Source organism: Anomaloglossus baeobatrachus, chromosome 5 (assembly GCF_048569485.1).
Source record: "Anomaloglossus baeobatrachus isolate aAnoBae1 chromosome 5, aAnoBae1.hap1, whole genome shotgun sequence".
NCBI classification, from domain to species: Eukaryota; Metazoa; Chordata; class Amphibia; order Anura; family Aromobatidae; genus Anomaloglossus; species Anomaloglossus baeobatrachus.
Genome location: NC_134357.1, coordinates 17,886,527 through 17,901,931, shown reverse-complemented (window position 1 = coordinate 17,901,931; position 15,405 = coordinate 17,886,527). Strand labels below are relative to the sequence as shown.

The 15,405-nt window shown below is 53.3% G+C and overlaps 1 protein-coding gene across 1 annotated transcript in view; it reads right to left on the bottom strand.

Moving 5' to 3' along the window:
* LOC142312562 (uncharacterized) overlaps positions 1 to 15,178 on the bottom strand; it is a 60,377-nt gene extending 45,199 nt beyond the window's left edge. Inside the window, exon 1 of the mRNA XM_075351554.1 lies at positions 15,018 to 15,178. The gene's annotated coding sequence lies outside the window, so the exon portion shown is untranslated. The remainder of the gene's footprint in view (positions 1 to 15,017) is intronic.
* Between the last annotated feature and the right edge of the window lie 227 nt (positions 15,179 to 15,405).

Sequence of the window (15,405 nt, the reverse complement as noted above, 5' to 3'; positions counted from 1 at the left end):
TTGTACGAGGGGCAGGTGAGGCGGTTTGATGTCCGCCGGGGCTACGGGTTTATCTATGAACCGGGCCTGGAGGCCGAAGTGTTTGTAGCCCGGCGGGATGTGAATGCCCACCTGCCTGAGGAGCATCCCGGCCGCAACCTGATGCCGGGAGACATTGTTCAGTACACCCGACACTGCGGAGAGAGGGGGTGGTTTGCCCTGGATGTGAAGCTGCGGGGCAGCCAGGAGAGCAGAGTGGGTCCTGCACCCCCTCCCTCGGATGAAGCTGAAGGCCTGGAGTAGGGCAGCGGAGCACCGTTGTCCAGTCCCGTCGGGACCACCAGTTTGTTTGTTTCAAAGTTTGAAAGTTCTGCTAATGATGAAAATGATACCGAGTACCTCACCTGATTGACTGTGTGATTTGCAACCGGCTGGAGCCGGCACCGTTGTCCCAGTGGGGACCGTTTAAAAAGTTTTGCATGGAGGACTTTCCATGGACAAGCCTGTGAACTTGCAGGGCAACCACAAACGTTAGTGGCTTGTAAATATGTTGTTTACCGTTACCGTTTTCCGCTATGCCGCCTCCGGAGAGGCAGGTTGGAGGGAGGGCCCTCAGCAGAGCAGGCTGGGGCCCAGCCACCAAAGGAACCGGTGGCTACCCTCTGGAGGGAAGGACAGATCCCGCTCGGGTACCGTGTGCTGGACTGTGGGTCAAGGGGTGCTGCCTGGGCTTTAGGGGCAGCATCAGGGCCAGGTTGCTTGGGTGGGAGAGAGCGGAAACCGTAACCGTAAACCGTTATGCAACGTTAAAGAAATGTGCCTCCCGTTATGGGAAGATCCATTAAAAATGTACATATGTTATTTTACCATGTTATCTTTTACAGAAAAATAAATCCGGTGTTGGACGGCAGCCCGCGGACGGTCTGCATTTTGCTAAGGGGGAATGTGTCGCCCTGGGCAAGCCAGGGGACACAGGTCACACACCACCACACCCTACATCCCAGTTAGGAACACCAAAGCTAACCAAAAATCCTTATTGCCTTCCTCCAGAGGCTGATGATTCACACCAGGGGGTGGGCCAGGCGGTTGGCTCCGCCCACCGAGGAGTTCACAGCTCTGGAGGTGGGAGAAACCAGGCAGTTGAGTGCAGTTGAGTCCAGAGAGGGACATGAAGGAGTAAACAACGGGAGTAGCCCAGGCAGGGCTTGAGAAAACAGCTAAAAGGAGTTAAGGAAGTGAAAGTAGAAGGAAGTGGTAAAGGAGGAAAGCAAGAGTGTGACAGAGAGAAAGCCTGAAGTAGTCCAGCTGTGTGCAGGACAGGTCAGCAAGGTCAGCAACGGCGGTGACTGTCTGGAGGGGGACCGTTTGGAAGTTCCTGGAAGGACCGCGGATGGGTAGTGGCCCGGCGGTCTGGAGCAGTGTTCCGAAGGACAGTCAGCACCAGGGCAGGGGCCTCTCGGACCCCGGCAAGGCTTGGAGTCGCCAGAATTTGCCAAATCCGTCAGTGAAGGGGACGTAGATCCCCCAACAAACAGGTCCCGATTGAAGGCAACAGCCCAACCAGTGTAAGAGAGACACCGCCACCGCCAAGGCACCAGTTTCTCAGGGCCAGCGCCTGCGGGCAAAGAGTAGAGCTCCTCCGGTCCAGCTTGAAGCCGGGAAGCGGGTTACCGGTGGAACCCATCGCTACCAATGTCGCGGGCGGGGAGGAGGGTGTCGGCACACTACGCTCACCCCTTCTGCTCGTGTCCGGCAGCTGCTCAGTGGTGGCTCGAGCTGTGGGCCGGATCCCGGGGTGTCTCGAGCGACACTCCTCGCCCGTGAGTGAAAGGGGGGATGTTTGTTGGGTGTGGGGATTGTTATAGTTCGTGACGCCACCCACGGTTGTGGTGATTGCACCACCGCTGCTCAGTGTGGGGGTCCCGGGGATGGTGATGCGGAGCAGCCAGGTGTTATGTTGCCCCTCCGTGGGTAGGGGTTGGTGATCCCGGGGCCCGGTGATGAGATGTAAAGTGTAGGGCCCGGTGGGCGCAGGGACGCGGGGGCAGCGCTGTGCCTTGCGGCACTGTGGTACTCACTCAGCCTGAGACACGGACACAGTTTGTACGGTAAACCAACGGCTGGTAGGACGGTCCCACAGACGGCTGCACCTGCACTCCCGGTAGGTGACGGTGACGTCTCTCTTCCTTGCACCTGTGTTGTCTGATGGTAGCGGTGGATTCCCTCCGGTTACCCGCTCCCCGACTGCAATCTGGGCCGGAGGAGCTCTACTCTTTGCCCGCAGGCGCTGGCCCTGGGGAAACTGGTGCCCTGGCGGTGGCGGTGTCTCCCCGGTAATGGTTGGGCTGTTGCCGTCAATCGGGACTTGGTTGTTGGGGGGATCTACGTCCCCGTCACTGACGGATTCGGCAAATTTGGCGACTCCTAGCCTTGCCGGGGTCCGAGAGGCCCCTGCCCTGGTGCTGACTGTCCTTCGGAACACTGCTCCAGACCACCGGGCACACAGCCAACGGGGTCCTTCCAGGAACTTTCAAACAGTCCCCCTCCGGACAGTCACCGCCGTCGCTGACCTTGCTGTTCTGGCCCTACACAGAGCTGGACCCTTCAGGCTTTCCTTCTCTTGTTCCACTTTACTTCCACTTAGTTGTTTTACTTTCTCACTTAGCTCCTCACACTTGCCCTGCCTGGGCTTCACTTTACTCCTTCCACTTCCTCCTCCCTGACAGTTCTGCACTCTTGCCCTGCCTGGGCTAATCTGCCTGGTTACTTCCTGCCTCCAGAGCTGTGAGCTCCTTGGTGGGCGGAGCCAACCGCCTGGCCCACCCCCTGGTGTGCATCAACAGACTCCTGGAGGAAGGCAACAAGGATTTGTAGGTTAGCAGATGTGCCTACCTGGAGTGTGGGGTGTGGTGGTGTTGTGACCTGTGTCCCCTGGCTTGCCCAGGGCGACACATTCCCCCTTAGCAAAATGCAGACCGTCCGCGGGCTGCCGTCCTACACCGGTTTTATTTTTCTGTAAAAAGGGGATAACAGGGTTAAGCAAACATAAATAACATTTTTAATCAAACTCTTCCCAAGACGGGAGGCACATTTCTTAAACGTTGCAACGGTTTACGGTCACGGTTTCCGCTCTCTCCCACCCAAGCAACCTGGCCCTGATGCTGCCCCTAAAGCCCAGGCAGCACCCCTTGACCCACAGTCCAGCACAAGTTACCCGAGCGGGATCTGTCCTTCCCCTCCAGAGGGTAGCCACCGGTTCCTTTGGTGGCTGGGCCCTAGCCTGCTCCGCTCAGGGCCCTCCCTCCAACCTGCCTCTCCGGAGGCGGCATTGCGGAAACGGTAACGGTAACCAACATATTTACAAGCCACTTAAAGTTTGTGGTGCCCTGCAAGTTCACGGGCTTGTCCATGGATAGTTCCCATGCATTTTAAACGGTCCCCACGGGGACAACGGTGCCGGCTCCTGCCGGTTGCAAATCAACAAACAAATCAGGTGAAGTACTCGGTATAATCATTTCTTCATTGTCAGAACTTTCAAACTTTTTAACTTTCCAAACAACAACAAACAGGTGGTCCCTACGGGGACGGTGCAACGGGCATCCGCTGCCCTACTCGATGTCTTTGTCCTCCTCACCCTGTCCGGGGTGGAAGGACACGGGCACCAGCCCCTCCAGTGCGTAGCAAGCACGGCGTGGAAGGGCCGCTCGATACCCATTGCCCCCGGCTCGGGGAACATAAGTGGCCTCCATGCCAGACAGGGCAACGACCCCCTCCTCTTCTTCTGACACAGGCTCGGAGTCGCTATCTTCTGCCCCCGCTGCAGTCAGTCACAGAGGGAGGCACACCCGACGGGCCAGGTGCGGTGCAGCGCGCGAGCGAGCAGGACGGAGGTAACACAGGAGCCAGGGGTAGACCGGGTCCCTCAGCCGCAGCGACCGGTCCCTCGGGGACACAGGGGCGTGGGTCATTCTCCAGCTCCTCCATCACGGCCTCCACTCCATACACTCGCGCCACAGCAACTAGGGCCTCTACCTCCGCGGCCCACTGCTCCATCAGCCCGCCGATCTGGCTCTGGTAGCGACGGCAGATCCCCGCCGCCCGGGCTCTCAACCATGCTGCGGTTCCAGACACCGGCTCGGTAGTCTCTGCTGAACTAGGTGGGGCGGACATCTCGGCAGTCGTGCTTTCCAGGAACCCAGTCGGTCTGCAGAGTCCTGGCGTCCCTGCTTCCATAGCCGCAGCTACATGCGGCCAGCCGCCATCGCGTCCCCCTTAGCTCTTTCCGGCCCCTCCTCTCTCGGGGCGGGGTTTTGGCCTTCGCGCCTCTACTGCTCGAGAAGACGCTCGAGCGGGAACTTTTCGCGCCAAAGATGGCGGCTTCTGAAATTTTTCTGCCGGATACCTCCGGCGGTAACAAGGCGCACCTCTACCAGACGGCAGAGCGGTAAGATCCTGTTCGTGACGCCAAGTTGTCGCGGGCGGGGAGGAGGGTGTCGGCACACTACGCTCACCCCTTCTGCTCGGGTCCGGCAGCTGCTCAGTGGTGGCTCGAGCTGTGGGCCGGATCCCGGGGTGTCTCGAGCGACACTCCTCGCCCGTGAGTGAAAGGGGGGATGTTTGTTGGGTGTGGGGATTGTTATAGTTCGTGACGCCACCCACGGTTGTGGTGATTGCACCACCGCTGCTCAGTGTGGGGGTCCCGGGGATGGTGATGCGGAGCAGCCAGGTGTTATGTTGCCCCTCCGTGGGTAGGGGTTGGTGATCCCGGGGCCCGGTGATGAGATGTAAAGTGTAGGGCCCGGTGGGCGCAGGGACGCGGGGGCAGCGCTGTGCCTTGCGGCACTGTGGTACTCACTCAGCCTGAGACACGGACACAGTTTGTACGGTAAACCAACGGCTGGTAGGACGGTCCCACAGACGGCTGCACCTGCACTCCCGGTAGGTGACGGTGACGTCTCTCTTCCTTGCACCTGTGTTGTCTGATGGTAGCGGTGGATTCCCTCCGGTTACCCGCTCCCCGACTGCAATCTGGGCCGGAGGAGCTCTACTCTTTGCCCGCAGGCGCTGGCCCTGGGGAAACTGGTGCCCTGGCGGTGGCGGTGTCTCCCCGGTAATGGTTGGGCTGTTGCCGTCAATCGGGACTTGGTTGTTGGGGGATCTATGGTCCCCGTCACTGACGGATTCGGCAAATTTGGCGACTCCTAGCCTTGCCGGGGTCCGAGAGGCCCCTGCCCTGGTGCTGACTGTCCTTCGGAACACTGCTCCAGACCACCGGGCACACAGCCAACGGGGTCCTTCCAGGAACTTCCAAACGGTCCCCCCTCCGGACAGTCACCGCCGTCGCTGACCTTGCTGTTCTGGCCCTACACAGAGCTGGACCCTTCAGGCTTTCCTTCTCTTGTTCCACTTTACTTCCACTTAGTTGTTTTACTTTCTCACTTAGCTCCTCACACTTGCCCTGCCTGGGCTTCACTTTACTCCTTCCACTTCCTCCTCCCTGACAGTTCTGCACTCTTGCCCTGCCTGGGCTAATCTGCCTGGTTACTTCCTGCCTCCAGAGCTGTGAGCTCCTTGGTGGGCGGAGCCAACCGCCTGGCCCACCCCCTGGTGTGCATCAACAGACTCCTGGAGGAAGGCAACAAGGATTTGTAGGTTAGCAGATGTGCCTACCTGGAGTGTGGGGTGTGGTGGTGTTGTGACCTGTGTCCCCTGGCTTGCCCAGGGCGACACACCAACATAGAAACAAAGGTGCAAGGAAAAGGGACATCACCGTCACCTACTGGGAGAGCAAGTGCAGCCGTCCGTGGGAACCGTCTTTCCAGCCGTGTGGTTTACCGTAAAACTGTGTCAACGTCTCAGGCTGAGTGAGTACCACAGTGCCGCAAGGCACAGCGCTGCCCCCGCGTCCCTGCGCCCACCAGGCCCTGCACCTCCCAAACCATCACCGGGCCCCGGGATCACCAACCCCTACCCACGGAGGGGCAACAACACCTGGCTGCTCCGCATCACCATCCCCGGGATCCCCATATTGAGCAGCGGTGGTGAAATCACCACAACCGTGGGTGGCGTCACGGACAATAAACTATTCCCACACCCAACAAACCCCTTTCACTCACGGGCGAGGAGTGCCGCTCGAGAACCCCCGGGATCCGGCCTACAGCTCAAGCCACCACTGAGCAGCAACCGCCGGACCCGAGCAGAAGGGGGTGAGCGTAGTGGGCTGACACCCTCCTCCCCGCCCGCGACAGATATACCCGTCTGCGGCAGCCGGCCACCATCACCTTGGTTTACCACAGGACTTGTGTGCTTTATTCAACCGTGAGTAACATCCCCGGCCTGGTCGGGTGCGCCGGCCCCTGCACATGCATCCCTACCCACAGAAGGGTTAACATCCAGCTGCCAACCCAACGTCCCCGTGAGCCCCACAACGGCAGCGATGGTGCTATATCTCACCACACACCGTGGGTGGCGTCACAGACATTTTACAACCATTCCCGTATAAATACGTCCCCTTTTATTCGGAGTGTCCGCGCGACCCCTGGATCTGGAGAACCCCTCGAGCCATACCGCAGATCCGGATCAGAAGAGCACCGGCTGCTGGCACGGGGCGGCACATGTGTGTGTGTGCGTGGGGGAAGGGGGGGGGGGGTCGCCAATGGTGGGTTTTTAGAATTTGCCAAGGGTAGGATTTTAAGGGTCTATAATGCTGTGGGGATAACTGTGTTGGGATATTTGGGGGTGCGTGCAATGATGTCTGCTATAACATTTGGGGGTATACAATGCTGGTCATACTCCAGAGATGGGAATTTGACGAGGGAGGATTGATGTTGTAGGGATGCCTATTGTAGGATTTTGGGTTGTGTGCGAGCCTGTGGTAGGAGATTGTGGGTGTATATTACTGTGGGCAGGGCCGGCATCAGCACCCGGCGCACCTGGGCAAGTGCTGGGGCCCTGGACCGCCGAGGGGGCCCACTTGCAGACAGCAGGGTGGTGTACCGCCAATTGCAGCAGGCCACGCGGCTGCTTTAGAGCCCGTGAGTCAGAGAGGCCCGGTCCCAGATTCCGATACAATTGAAAGCAATGATGCTAGAGGGAACGGCGCGCTGCCTCTCTTATCATTCTCCTGCAGCGTCTGTCTGCGTCTTGGCTCTGACAGATCAGTACAGAGGAGCGCGAAGATGTCATTACTGTGCGCGTCTGTGTCCTGAGCTGTCAGAGCGGCAGAACAGTGAACACACTGAGGAGACTGGAGGAACGAGGAGAAGCGAGTATGTACAGTCATGGCCAAAAACGTTTTGAGAATGCTACAAATATTAATTTTTACAAAGTCTACTGCTTCAGTTTTTCTAATGGCAATTTGCATATACTCCAGAATGTCGTAAAGAGTGATCAGCTTAACAGCAATTACTTGCAAAGTCAATATTGGCTAAGAAAATGAACTTTAACCCCCAAAACACATTTCAACATCATTGCATTCCTGCCTTAAAAGGAGCAGCTATTATTGTTTTAGTGATTGTTCCAGTAACACAGGTGTGGGTGTTGATGAGGACAGGGCTGGCGATAAATCAGCATGATTAAGTAAGAATGACACCACTGGACACTTTAAAAGGAGGCTGGTGCTTGGTATCATTGTTTCTCTTCAGTTAACCATGGTTATCTCTAAATAAACACGTGCAGCCATCATTGTTCTGCACAAAAATGGCCTAACAGGGAAGAGTATCGCAGCTACAAAGATTGCACCTCAGTCACCAATCTATCGCATCATCAAGAACTTCAAGGAGAGAGCTTCCATTGTTGCCAAAAAGGCTCCAGGGCGCCCAAGAAGGACCAGCAAACGTCAGGACCGTATCTTAAAACTGTTTCAGCTGCGGGATGGTACTACCAGCAGTGGCGAGCTAGCTCAGCAATGGCAGCAGGCGGGTGTGAGGGCTTCTGCACGCACTGTGAGGCGGAGACTGCTTGAGCAAGGCCTGGTTTCAAGGAGGGCAGCAAAGAAGCCACTTCTCTCCAGAAAAAACATCAGGGACCGACTGATATTCTGCAAAAGGTACAGGGAGTGGACTGCTGAGGACTGGGGGAAAGTCATTTTCTCAGATGAATCCCCTTTTCGATTGTTTGGGACATCTGGAGAACAGCTTATTAGAAGAAGAAGAGGTGGGCGCTACCACCAGTCTTGTCTCATGCCAACTGTTAAGCATCCGGAAACCATTCATGTGTGGGGTTGCTTCTCAGCCAAGGGAATCGCACCACTCACAGTCTTGCCTAAAAACACAACCATGAATAAAGAATGGTACCAGAATGTCCTCCAAGAGCAACTTCTCCCAACTGTCCAAGAGCAGTTTGGCCCCAACAATGCCTTTTCCAGCATGATGGAGCACCTTGCCATAAAGCAAAGGTGATCACTAAATGGCTCATGGAACAAAACAGAGATTTTGGGTCCATGGCCTGGAAACTCCCCAGATCTTAATCCCATTGAGAACTTGTGGGCAATCATCAAGAGACGGGTGGACAAACAAAAACCAACAAATTCTGGCAAAATGCAAGCATTGCTTATGCAAGAATGGACAGCGATCAGTCAGGATTTGCTCCAGAAGATGATTGAGAGCATGCCCGGGAGAATTGCAGAGGTCCTGAAGAAGAAGGGTCAACCCTGCAAATACTGACTTGCTGCATTAACTCATTCTGTCAATAGAACCTTCTGGTCTCATAATATGATTGCAATTATATTTCTGTATGTGACGTAAAGATCAGACAAACACAATTAAAAACCAGAGGGAACAGATCATGTGAAAATAGCATTTTGGTGTCATTCTCAAAACTTTTGGCCATGACTGTATTAATCATGGTAGCCAGACGACTATGGGGCTGCATTATATTATATGGAGGAATATTTGGTGTATTATTCTATATGGAGGACTGTGTGGGCTGCATAACACTATATGGAATAATATGAGGCTGCATTAAATTATGTGGCGCAATATGGGTGCATTATGTTATTTGGAGGAATGTGGGGGCTGCATATTTCTCTACCCCCCAGAGCTGTATGTCCCCCTTCACTCCAGTACTGTATACCCCTCTGGAGCTGTGTGCCCCCCCATTGCTGTATGGCCCACTCCTCAGTAATGTGTATGCCCCCCAGTAATGTATATATAGCAGTTCACTGTGTGCGACCATGTCTGTTAGTGACAGCCACCAATCAGAGCGGCACAGCCACAAGCTACTCAGGGACGGCTCTCGTACACCCCTACTAGCCAGGGACGGCTCTCGTACACCCCTACTAGCCAGGGACGGCTCTCGTACACCCCTACTAGCCAGGGACGGCTCTCGTACACCCCTACTAGCCAGGGACGGCTCTCGTACACCCCTACTAGCCAGGGACGGCTCTCGTACACCCCTACTAGCCAGGGACGGCTCTCGTACACCCCTACTACCCAGGGACGGCTCTCGTACACCCCTACTACCCAGGGACGGCTCTCGTACACCCCTACTACCCAGGGACGGCACTCGTACACCCCTACTAGCCAGGGACGGCTCTCGTACACCCCTACTAGCCAGGGACGGCTCTCGTACACCCCTACTAGCCAGGGACGGCTCTCGTACACCCCTACTAGCCAGGGACGGCTCTCGTACACCCCTACTAGCCAGGGACGGCTCTCGTACACCCCTACTAGCCAGGGACGGCTCTCGTACACCCCTACTAGCCAGGGACGGCTCTCGTACACCCCTACTAGCCAGGGACGGCTCTCGTACACCCCTACTAGCCAGGGACGGCTCTCGTACACCCCTACTAGCCAGGGACGGCTCTCGTACACCCCTACTACCCAGGGACGGCTCTCGTACACCCCTACTACCCAGGGACGGCTCTCGTACACCCCTACTACCCAGGGACGGCTCTCGTACACCCCTACTACCCAGGGACGGCTCTCGTACACCCCTACTACCCAGGGACGGCTCTCGTACACCCCTACTACCCAGGGACGGCTCTCGTACACCCCTACTACCCAGGGACGGCTCTCGTACACCCCTACTACCCAGGGACGGCTCTCGTACAGCCCTACTACCCAGGGACGGCTCTCGTATAGTCTTACTACCCTTGGACGGCTCTCGTATAGCCCTTGGCCAGTTTGTGCATTGCAGCTCGTATCATGTTGCATGGAGAGCTGCATGAGCTCTTAGTGTATATGCCCACAATTCGGACATACTGCATCCTGGACACAGCATGTCCTCTCCGGAGTGTTCTCCGCAGGAGACTGCAGCTGTCCGTGCCCACAATCAGGGTTTGGGCCGCTACGGTCTGTCTCCCTCTGGGGAACGCTTGCGGCTCTGCAGCAATAAATTGACATCCTGTGGCTTTGGAAGCCGCTCCGCATGTCAGTTTACGCTGCGTCAAAAACAAGCACAGAGGGCAGGAGATTTCTATAAATCCCATCCACTGTGCTTCTACTTTACAATGCAGCGTTCTGGACGCAGCGAAAACACGGAACATCCAAAACGCTGTGGACCCTGATCGTGGGCAGCTTTACAATTACAAGCGATCCATTGAAGGCAGCCATAATGCTGATGTGGACCTCGGTGAAAATGAGTTTGACTCCCCTGGTAGAGCATTTCCCAACATTTACCTTCCCCGTGGGACTGAGATGAACGGCACTATATAGCATAAATTCGCAAAAGTGGCCCAAAACGTATACAAAGCTATACAAGTTTTACATTGTATGTGTCCGAATAGAACATCGCAGTTTGTTACACCAGTCCATAAATGGATATACTATCATATACTGCTAAAAGGTCAGTGGTGTCCTATGGATAAATTCTGTGTCTGCAGCGGGTGCTTCTATCGTCCAGCATTATTAATGTAATGTGAACAGTGGCCTAAACTGCATCAGCTCCGAACCCAGAGTAACGAACCCTCAGCTTAGATGTTGTTATCTCTGCTTTCAGGCTACGGATTTGAAAACAATAACAATTCCCATTCACTGACAGCAAGCAGAAGAATTTCAATACAAGTTTACTGCCGGATGGAAACCTCTGCAGATCAAAACTTTCCTGTTAACCCTTGAAACACCAGAGTAGCCTAAATAAGCTCTGTCCCAGTATCAGGGAGTAGCGTGAAGATAAAATTAGCCCAAACTCCTCCCAGGTGAGGCGCTCACACCCTGCGCCGGATTCTGCGAATGTTTGCATGTGTGAAGAGCGGCCAAGTGACCCAGGAACCACTGCTGGAGAAAATTCATCTGTAATTATCAGAGGTGCGGCGTCCGCGACCGGAGAACGCAGTGAAACATGCCGGACGTAATACGGGTTTATTTATAGGAGTCAGATTTTATCACAAATTTTGAGAACTCAGAGAAGGGGGTTGGGCGGGGGAATAACAATTAAAAAAAAATCTGAAAACATTTTGTACGATAGGACACTAAATTTTTAAAATTGAAAAGGTACAATTAAAAAACTGATCCTGATAGGGCATCATTCAGTCATCTGGGTTTCATGTACGGATTGTATGTGGGTCTTTCATGGCTAAAACAAGGACCCGTCGGTCTAGGGGGCTGTTCACACCACTGTTTTTATATTTTTGGCTAGAAGGTCTACAAAGTATAAAAAAAAATATATGCACTTTTTTTTGTATTTGAGTCATGAATCAAACTCATTAAAATCAATGAGGCGGAGAAAAAACCAACATGGATGCCACTTGTGTGTCGTCTGTGCACAAACTATATCTTTACTGTTTAATGAGTAGAAGGGGTTTTTTTTGCATAAAAATGGAAGCAGCAGTGAAGGCAAATTACACCAACTGGAGATGGATGAAAAATCGTCTCGTCTTTTTTGCGCAAAAATAAAAGAAATATTTAACACATATATATATATATATATATATATATATATATATATAAATAAAATAAAAATAATAATAATAAATGGACATGTGAATGAGGGCTAAGGCTGTGACTCCCCAGGAACGTTGGCCACGCGATGTGTTGCAATACAGTTGTGAAATATGACACCCACCATATTAGTTAGTGGGGGGAGGGTATTTCCATTTGTTTTGTACCATTACACAGTTGAATTTCTGTAATTGCGACACATGTGAGAATTGTTTGTATATTCAACATGGAGTCACGGCCTTGTTTTTTTTTTTACTAATTCTGAATTTGTAAAACATTGTTTTTTTTGCAACTTATCGGAGAGAAGTCCATGTGGACATTATATGTAGCATCGCTATGCTGTGATCCTTGGCTGTATGATATGGCGCATTAATTATATATGGTTTGGGCCCATTATTGACAAGGAACATGGGCGATTTTCTTCACAGACTGATGTTCTGTGTTGGAAAAAAAAAAGGAAAAAAAAAAAAAAGCTGGGCCTCCTGTGCGCGCCGCCAAGGCAGGCCTGGGCCTCCTGTGCGCGCCGCCAAGGCAGGCCTGGGCCTCCTGTGCGCGCCGCCAAGGCAGGCTTGGGCCTCCTGTGCGCGCCGCCAAGGCAGGCCTGGGCCTCCTGTGCGCGCCGCCAAGGCAGGCCTGGGCCTCCTGTGCGCGCCGCCAAGGCAGGCCTGGGCCTCCTGTGCGCGCCGCCAAGGCAGGCCTGGGCCTCCTGTGCGCGCCGCCAAGGCAGGCCTGGGCCTCCTGTGCGCGCCGCCAAGGCAGGCCTGGGCCTCCTGTGCGCGCCGCCAAGGCAGGCCTGGGCCTCGTGTCGCCCATAGCAACCAATATGATTTTAGCTTTCATCTCTGCAGCTCATTACAAGGAGTGATCCGTCTGGTTGCCAGGGGAAGCGACACCTCCATTTTATGTCTGCACTGGTTTATATACATGGAATATGTCAGATCTTGTGATGTGGGGGGCTGCCTCACAGACCCACTGCCGCCTCATCATGTGAATAAGCTTTATTAAAATGAAAGTGGACAACCCTTAATCGCCAGTCACAATTGTAAAGTAAATGCGACAAATCAGACATAATCCCCATCCTCAAATATTCTGACCTTGCCCCTAATCCATGTCTAATTCTCCAAGAAGGCCCAATTCTGCCATTTACCATTGGGATACACAAGCGGCATACAAATCGGTGGATGCCGAGCCCCGGCCTCATGGAAATTAGCTACATTCAACCAGAGCCGAAGACCAGGGCTCTACGACAATTGGTGGCTTTGTGTGGGGTGAAGCGAGAAGGGGCACGGGGGAGGTCAACTTGGGCGCAAAATGTGAAAAGAGAAAAAAAAATAAAAAAAATAAAATTATAATTGAAACAGAAACCTGCAGACACTGTGTGATTGCAGAATTGTGACGGCGTACAGAGAGCACACCCACCATCATGATTCCCCAGTGTTACACAACCACATATATGCATGTTGCGCACATGCAGACTAGACGTGTTTGGATTTTCTCTATAGAAGTGACTTGTGAGAAACGACAGACTAGTGGGCATGTGACCACAAGTATACAGATCTCATACATGCAGTGAGGTGAGTGATCACTTGAACTGGGAATAAGGGTGGCACGGTGGCTCAGTGGTTAGCACTGCAGTCTTGTGGTGGCTCAGTGGTTAGCACTGCAGTCTTGCAGTGCTGGGGTCCTGGGTTCAAATCCCACCAAGGACACCATCTGCAAGGAGTTTGTATGTTCTCCCTGTTTTTGCATGGGTTTCCTCCGGGTTCTCCGATTTTCTCCCACACTCCAAAGACATACAGATAGGGACTCTAGATTGTGAGCCCCAATGGGGACAGTGATGCCAATGTATGTAAAGCGCTGTGGAATTAATAGCACTATATAAATGAATAAATATAATATATTAAGGGTGCATCATGACAGTGTGCGCACCGCTCACTGTCACAATCCAGCAGTCTCTGCTGTCACATGGAGGAACCGCAGATTCTGTCCCAAGCCTGGGCAACTCCATTAAAGGGAATATGTCACCAGAGCAGCATAATGTAGGGGCAGAGACCCCGATTCCAGTGATTTGTCACTTACTGAGCTGTTTGCTGTCATTTTGATAAAATCAATGTTTTCTCTGCTACAGATCTAGCAGTTATACAGAGCTCATGAATATGCTGGACTACCTGCAGCACGCCAAGTAGTCCTGTAATGATTTTATCAAAACAATACTAAGCAGCCCAGTAAGTGATATATCGCTGGAATCAGGATCTCTGTCCCTATATTATGCTGCTCTCAGATTAGGTGGCAAAAACCTGATGACAGATGCCCTTTAAGGGGGGCATTTTATGTTTTAGAAGGGGCATTTTGAAGCATTATTTGTGGTATGGGGGCATCGTTACTTTTTAAAAGGAAGTGATTGTGTCTGCAACTTCCCAGTTATAAAATATTATCCAATGCTTTGATTTTATAGCAGAAATCCAATCTCAGGAGCCTCTAATGTGGACTCTGACCCTATATACCGCCATGACCGAATATAGGAGAGGTAAAAAAAAAAAAAAAAAACCCCGTTTCCGCCCTCCAGATATAGGTTCACGTGCAGCCTCCCCCGTCTGGACGAGCAGGATTCCCCGCATGACTTGGAAATCAAAGTCAATTTCACCCACCTGATAAATGGTCACCGAGGTCCACGCCGCTGCGGTCACCAGAACCACATGGACTAGACGTTAACCCTTTCCCGTACACCCTCCTTCCAGGCGTTAATCGATAGATTCCATTATTGACGACTTGTGCTGAGATTTTTTTCGCAGTCTCGCCTGTGGAATCTGACCCCCTTCGCAGTCGTGACCACTTCGAGCGTCCAGTTAAACATTACCCCAAAGTTACAGATCAGCTACAGATGTCATCGCCTCTAATTGGACTTTACGAGTCATCGCCTCATTGCACCCCCCGGGGGCTCTGCAGGCCTCTTGAACTTGTAGCTAAGTTCTACCACTTTGCAGTACAAGCCAAAGGGGTCTTCAACCTGCGACTCTCCTGCTGTCGTGGTACTACAACTCCCACCATGCCCTACAGCAGGGTCCAGACCGCCGGAATGCACAGTGCGGACACAGGAAGGGTAAAGGTTACTCCGAAAAGAGACAGGGAGGGACCGAAAGAGCATAAGTATTATCTCACCTGTGCACTGCAGAAATTACCCTGGGGGGTCCACGACAGCGAATCGGGCAACCCCCAAAAAATAAAGCGATCAGGATGTGACAGTCACACTGCGGTCCCACCAGGAATAAAGGTATTTCCTGTAAAGGAGAGGAGAGCAGGCAGGTGAGACAGCAGCAGTAGTCAGGGACATCAGAGAAATGGGTGGGGGAGGGGAGCACAGGTGAGACACACCTACAAAAGCCTGGACGTCAGTGGCAGCAGACAGGCAGGGACAGGCAGAGGGATAGCATTACATGCAGCAGAGGCGAACACAAGCAGGCGAGACACGTACAAGAACTCAGGGCAAGAAGAATGGCGCTGCGTCTTTAAGAGTTCAACTGCGTGAACCGTTCCTTTAAATGTGAAA